Here is an 8,181-nt window from a genome sequence, read left to right as displayed (position 1 = left end):
ACATAAACAAGTAACATCTTTTGTTAACAATTTAAGCGGGTATTTTATATTCCCGTCTTATGAATATATATATATATATATATATATATATAAATTACACTTTCGATCCTTAAAGTTTTATAAGTCTTCCGCAAATTAACGCAACTCTGATTTATTTACAATTACGATACCAACTGTTGGGTCACGCTCCTATGCCTTAGATGGGGGTGTGACGCTTAAAATGTTATTTTTTTAACAAAAAATAAACTATGACAATATCATAATCAGATTAAAGAGAATTAAATGCTAGTTTTTATGACGCAACTTAAAAAAAATAATATTAACGCGTGAAAAGGTTATGACCGTTTAAAAATTGGGGGAATTTGGGTTAACTGTGAAATTATAAAGAATAGATAGTTAAAAGATGAGGGGGATCAAAATTTTAATTATTCTTTAAATTTCTAAAAGTAGATTAGAGTTGAGAGGGCAAATTTGTAAATAATTTGAAGAAATAAGAAAAACACGTTAAATTTAATGTTAGAATGACTATTTTACCCCTATTTAACATTGTATTATGTGCATGAAAATTTGTGAAACTCTTAAAATAGATCGTCTTAATTTGCCAATCACTTATACATTATATATATATATATATATATATATAAAGAGAGAGAGAGAAAGAAAGAGAGAGACATATTTAAAAGGGAACTAAAAAATTTAGTAAACTAGTGAATTCTTTCTATTACATGTAAAAAAGAATTAAAAATTATTTATTTTTCATGTAAAAAACACATTTTTACATAATTTTTTATTGTTTTTTTGCATATAAACACAGGCAAAGTCGTTTTAAAAAAAATATTTTCAATTAAAAAACGGTAAATTTTTTTAAAAAAATTAATTTTATTTATTGGGATATAATCTACATGTATTTATAAACAAAAAGTCCAAAACATTTTGTGCTAAAACTAATTTTTTACATGTGAAATCGAGTTTTATATGACTTTTTTATATGTAAAATGAAGATTTTCCTAGTTTCTCACTTTTTCGAGTTCCCTTTTGACCTGCCATATATATATATATATATATATATATATACTAGGTTAGAACCCGTGTAATACACGGGTTGATAAATAAACAAAAACAACATACAACTGAATTTAATAATATACATTTTTGGATTCATACCATATAAACGATTACAAGTTTACAATATAAATGGGTAAAAACATTGATCAACTTTTAAAGTCAAATACAAATATAATTTTTTTTTAAAAAGTATAAATCCTAAAAGTTGAAATTGCACATTTCTCATTATTTGACCACAAAAGTCAAATCTACATATGTACCGCAAGAAAAATAATCGAATGACTCGGTTAAGAAAAAAGAAAAAAAAACTCAAAAACCTGCCGTCTAACTTCACTAAGTCAAATCTCAAACCATTACCAAATTTTCATGTTTAATCCTTGTACATTTGAACTGTTATCGAAATTTAATTGCAATGAAACCTAAGAATCGCATCATGATGTACAACCTATAGCAGGATTCACGTATACCAAATCACCCAAATGTCCTATGACCCATTTACAGACTCGTTTATATCGGCAATAAACTGAAGCTGAACATGAACCTTTTGTTAAAACACTTAACAAAATTATCCCTACATCCAAAATTACAGCTGATGAGTATACAAAATACAGTGTAATTAAGAAAAGGAATTCACATAATGATAAATAATATAAAAGAATATTGATAATGGTAGTAGATAAATATTTCAAGATAAGCAAATATGTTATAAAGCATTCACAATGACATTTGTTACAACCAAAATGGTTCATTACAAATACTGCATCATTGACATTAGCCATCATTCTTGTTGTGCACATATTGAATAAAAAGACTATCATAAAAAGATTTAAGCCATATTAAAAAAAACTAAAATTAAGTATCGAAAATTTATAGATAGCTTTAATAGGTATCTAAAAACCATAATATTATATCTAACTCATCCTTTAAAGATCATCAGCCAAGTGGGTAAAGAAGCCATATTGGTTTTATTAGTATTTCCTTTTGACTGTAACTTTGTAACCTGAATATACAAGTATTTTTCAATGAAAAAAATTTATCAATTTCAGCATAATGAAACCATAATTCATAACTGCTACTCTTCTAACTATACTATTAAATCAATAGACTTTAAGCCAATTTTATATATTCCTATTGGTTGTTTCCTAAACTTTCTATCTATATCTACTAATTCTCTAATTTTCATTTGAATAAAATAAATCAAAATTAAATTAAAATAATCTACAATCAATTCTCTTTAATGATTAATTATTATAATTATTAATTATGAATTTCTATTATTTCTATTATTATGTATTCATTTTTCATTATGACATAATTTAACCTAAAAACCCTAATCAGTTATCTCCTCTTTAACGCCTTCATTCTCTTCCACCGATCTCAACCTTTAATTCATTTATCCGGCCAATTCATTGTCCACCATCGATGAAGCTTTTCACCAGCCGGACGTTTAATCTACAGCATATCGGCCTATCCATGACTGTGTTCACAATCCATCAACGTTACCACCGGTCACTTAAATCATCAGGTTTTATTTTTTGTATTTTAATTCAATTGAAACTATATTAATGGTAACAAATAAAAAAGAAATTAGTGATTTATTTTTGCACAACTTATATCAATTACTTAATTATTAATTTACTGATTAATTATATTATGTTGACTATTTTTATAAATTTCAACCACATAATTAAAGTTTTAAATATATCATGATTTATTATAATTTTAGATATACGGTAATTGATAATCAAGTTTACATATACGAAATCATTGAATTGATGATTAATTGTATTATTGTTAATAAATAAATTAGTAAGTTATTTTTCTACATTAAAAATTTAATGTTGTGGGTTGAAATTAAGGTATAGATTTAAAGATACCAATTTTAATTATTTTGTATTTATAATATAATTTAAGAACATTACATTCAAGTATTTCAAATTTTGAAATCCCCTAATTAAGATCTCCGAATATTCGTCCATTATTTATGCTAATTCAAAATCCATAATTTTATGTTTTTAATTAATTACATTTATACCTCCCTTCTTTATTCAACTCTTCAAAAATTCAATCATTTACTACTTATGTATAAATACTATGACTTTGACAAAAGAATTCTTACACTATTACACCATATTTAGCGAAAACGAATTTGTTTGTTTGTAAGGTTTATATTTTTTGTCGTGCTTATATAATTCATTATGTTTTTTAGTTTTTTGGTTAGAAGTGTTATTGTTTCGAAATTAATAATTTGTTTATTTTTAATTTGTCACCACTAGGAAGATGGAGCCGACAAGCATCACAATGTTGAACCAATTAGATGTGCTTAAACAGTGATTGTGTCCTCAAGGTGCATATTTTGAAACTATGGCGTCTCAAGGACAATTCAAAGCCCGGAGAAGATTGGTCGATAGAAATGATTTTGCAAAACGAAATGGTATTGTTACATATTCATTAATTTTACTATATTATTCATAAAATTTTGTACTGATGTTAATAATAATGTATCAGGGTAACATAATTCAAGCTTATGTAAGGAAGGCTTGCATCCCCAAGCATGACGTGTGGCTTGGTGAGAATAGGCCGTTGATTGTTATATTGATGTTCCATTTACGCATGCGAATATAAGTTTGGCTAGACGGGAACTTGGGTATAAGCTGACGACGGATTCGGCGACCGGGTTGAAGAAGTTTATTAAGTGGTATCTTTGGTATTATGGTCATGATCATGGGAAAACTAAATCTGTACATTCATAGTTTTGATTTGTGTTTTAGTTTAAGATTTTTTTTTTCAATTTTATGAAATAAGTAAAAGATCTCATGAGCATGATTCTTTGCTTGAAATGAGGATGACTCAAAACAATATTCTTATTTTGTTTTTCTAATTTATATTTGTAAGTTGTGAACACAAGTTCCCCTTGATTAATATTATACATTTAATTTTATTGTGTTTCTATATATTTTTTATACGGATGATCAATATGATTTAGGTTGTCTTAATATATGTCAAATCTACACATTCATAGTTTTGATTTGTTTTTTTAGTTTTAGGAATTTTGGATGAGAAAAGAAGGAAGATATCTCAAAAGCATAATTCTTTGCTTAAAATCATGATGAAAAATATTCTCATCTTTTCTAATTTACATTTTTATATTTATACACATTTAATCTATATATAGTATTAAACCAATAGGCTTTAACTCAACTTCCCCTCTTCCTATTGATTGTTTCCTAAACTTTCCATCTGTATCTACCACCTATCTAATTTTTATTTAAATAAAATAAATCGAAATTAAACTAAAATAAGATACAATCAATTCTCTTTAATGATTCTTTTTTACTTTAATTTAATCTTTAATGTAATAATGATTAACCAATTTATTTATTAATTAATTACGATTTTTATTATTTATGTTATTTCTATTATTCTGTATATATAATATAACTTAACCTATAAACTCAAAATCAATTTTTCTCTTTCACACCTCCATTCTCATTGACGGTTCCATCTTGTTCCACCTATCACTACCTTCAATTCATTTATCTGTCAAAATCATGGTCCACCATCGATGAAGGTGCTCACCATCAACGTTGCCTCCGGTCAGTTTAATCATCAGGCTTCCTTCCAGGTTTAATTTATTTGAGATAATAATTGATATTTCATCCATTGAATTCAATATAAAACAACCTAATTCCATTGAATTCAATCATTTACTAATGAATTATGTATAAATACTTCACTTTCACACAAGAATTCTTACACTATCATACTAAATTGAGCTAAAACGATTTTCTTGATTTCTAAGGTTTATATTTTTGTTGTTTATATCATTCATTTTGTTTTTTAGTTTTTGGTTAAAAGTGTTATTGTTCAGAAACTAATGTTTTGTTTTCTTTTTCACCACTAGGAAGATGGAGCCAACAAACATCACAATGTTGAACCAATTGGATGCGCTACACAGTGACTATATCCTCAAGGTGCATATTTTGAAACTTTGCCGTCTCAAGGACAATTCAAAGCCCAGAGAAGATTGGTCGACAGAAATGATTTTGCAATACGAAATGGTATATTCAAAGCCCGGACCAAAGTTCCATTTAGTCCAAATAATATATTGTTCAACATTTATTTAATTTTATCATTTCAGCTTATGGCTCCCAACTAGAATAGCTAATGTCATGGATGGAGTATTTGCTGCAAAAATGTCTTACTTTTTGTACAAGATTGGATGTATATTTTTTTATTATTAATGTATTTATGTATTTTTCAATATTCATGTAATTTAATTGATTTTTATATAATCAATCTTATAAATAAGTTTATTTCTGTTTTTAAGAACTGAATTTGAACACTTTTTTTAGTTTTAATATTCTCCAATCTCAATAAACTTTACATCTTTTATATTTGACCAATTTTTAATTAGGCATAAATGTCAAGATTACCGATTCGTCTAAATTATTCCGGCCAAATTAAAAAATAAACTAATAAACTAAATAGAAAATAAAAACTTTTCATCTTTTATATTTGACCAATTTTTAATTAGGCATAAACGTCAAGATAAAAAAGAATTATCTAATGAAATTTATTGTTAAATAAGGTAATGAAGCTAAAATCTTGACAATAATTTCGTGATAATTAAAAAAATTAATATTATATTGTTTAGTTAGTAAACTTTTAAAAAAATGGAAAGTTTTTATAATAATATTTACATTTATTTATTTCTGTTTTTAAAAACCGAGATTGACCTCTCTTGTAACAATCTTTTGTAGTTTTTAATAGTCTTTAATGTCAACAAATTTTCCATCTTTTATATTTGACCAATTTTATTATTAGCATAAATGACAAATTTAATGTATACTGAAAATTTAAATAATTTACTTTCGATTATACTTGAAAGTTAATAAGTTTTGTATTAAATACACATTAACTTATTTGACCAATTTAATATGTTGTTTATTACTTATTTCAAATTTGTATTTAAGAAAATCTTAGATATTCACTATAATTACTTATTTATGCTAATTATTGATCATCTTTAGTTTTAATGATATATTCTAATCATTTATGCATTTATTTATTTATGCTTTTAAGAACCGAACTTTGATCACTCTTTTGTAGTTTTTAATAGTCTTCAATCTCAATAAACTTTCCATCTTTTATATTTGAATAATTTTTAATTAGACATAAATGTCAAGAATTACCGATTTGTCTAAATTATTCAGGAAAAATTAAAAAGTAAACAAATAAACTAAACAGAAAATAAAAAATTTCCATCTTTTATAGTTGGCCAAATTTAAATTAGGCTATTTGTCAAGATTAATGTATAAAATTGAAAAAATAATTAGCTAATGAAATTTATTGTTAAACAAGGTAATGATGCTAAAGTGTGATACCTGGCAAAATAAAAAGTATTATTATATTCTATAAACGAGATTAGGACGTGTTTAGGCTGGATTAAGTGAAGATTAAGACCCATAAGTTAAATATAGTATTTTAAGCTAAGAATGAAGAGAATATATATATTGTAAAACATGTGAGAAATGAGACGGAATAAAGAAATTCCGGTGATAAATAACGGAGAAACGAACGTATCCGGTTAAACGTGTGAAAATTTAACCTGACATTCAAGAAGGTGTCTAGGGGTGAATCCATTTGAATATTTTTTAGGATCGAAAACCAAGAACACAGGCGAAAACGTGGCTCAATTCTGAGTTATAATGAAGCGGGAAAACGCAAATTAGTATTTTCGAACACGGTCATTAAAGCCCATGTACCGATGAGCTTGTAAAAGTTGATATTATCTCCGTAATTGAGGTTTATTATTTGGATAAAATAAACCGAATAGACACCATAATTTTGGATGAGTTGTTTTTGGGAAAATCAACTATGCTATGTTTATTAAGTTCGGAGTAACACATAACCGACACTGGTAAACGATCGATAATAACTTATTAGCGGATATAATAAGTTAACGAGACAAATTTAAGTCGAGAACGGAATAATTATTTTGATGAAATGAATTTGGAAAATACAACGTCACTCGAAGTAGCGGGATCGTTGAAGCGAGAAACCGAAACACGATCGTAAAACTCGTTCCAAACCGCATCTATATAAGGTGGGTCACCCCACTTTTTATCCATTTAACAACATATTTTTTGAAATCTAGAGAGAGAGAGAGAGAGAGTAGAGATAAGGCAGAGAACTCCGGTGGTGGAGCGGGGAGGTCCGGCGGTGGTGCGTGGCGGTCCGGCGGTGGCCGGTGGTGGTCCGGCGTGGTGGTCCGGTGGCGGCCGAATTCCGTATTTTACCCGGAATCATTTTTCGACCTCCCGAACGCAATGGTAAGCTCCGATCATCCTAATTTTGAGCTTAAGTTTATTAAAAACAAGTTTTAAAATCTGGACAGATTGTATTATTCTTGCATGTCCATAAAGATCGGTCTATAACCAAAGATCTAACGGTCCGATCATCTTGATATTTTTACAGAGGGTTCATAACCTATAGATAATCATTTTGAACGGTGGAGATGAGGATTGGAGTTGCTTAGGCTGGGTTTCTAAACCCGTTTTATTGTTCAGCTTGCTGGGCGGATTTTGAAAACACAGCTCTAAAGAAATGCAGATTCCCGGAGATATGGCCATCGGATCGAGCTGAAATTTTCGGTGAACCTTTCTAACATATAGATATTTGATTCCACATATTGGATCTATGATCAGATGTTTAGATGGTGAGTTATAATATTAGTAAGTTACTGGTCAGATTATAGAACGAAAATAGTTTCTTAAAACGAGTTGCATGTAGGTTTTGAGGTGTCGTACGGACGATCCGAGACCGGAGAAACGTTCGTGACGCAAAAAAGAACGCCTTGATGTATCCGGATCGCATTGCATGTGGGTTTTGAACAGATTTCTAGACTCGAACCGTACGCGAGGAGGTATATCGTTTATATCCTTTAAGTGTTGAAAGAATTGGATAACAAGAAAATTAATATAAATATTGTTATAGGAAATAACTTGGACAATGAAAATCTTGTTAATAATTATTTAGAAAACCGCTAGATACTATCAAGTGATAATAATGGTACAATTGAGACTTGGACGATTTCGTGCGTTTGTATATATC

Source organism: Bidens hawaiensis, unplaced genomic scaffold (assembly GCF_021521415.1).
Source record: "Bidens hawaiensis isolate Kalapana, Puna unplaced genomic scaffold, B.hawaiensis_p1.1 tig00012005_1, whole genome shotgun sequence".
Classification (NCBI taxonomy): Eukaryota; Viridiplantae; Streptophyta; class Magnoliopsida; order Asterales; family Asteraceae; genus Bidens; species Bidens hawaiensis.
Note: the sequence above shows the minus strand (reverse complement) of the source record.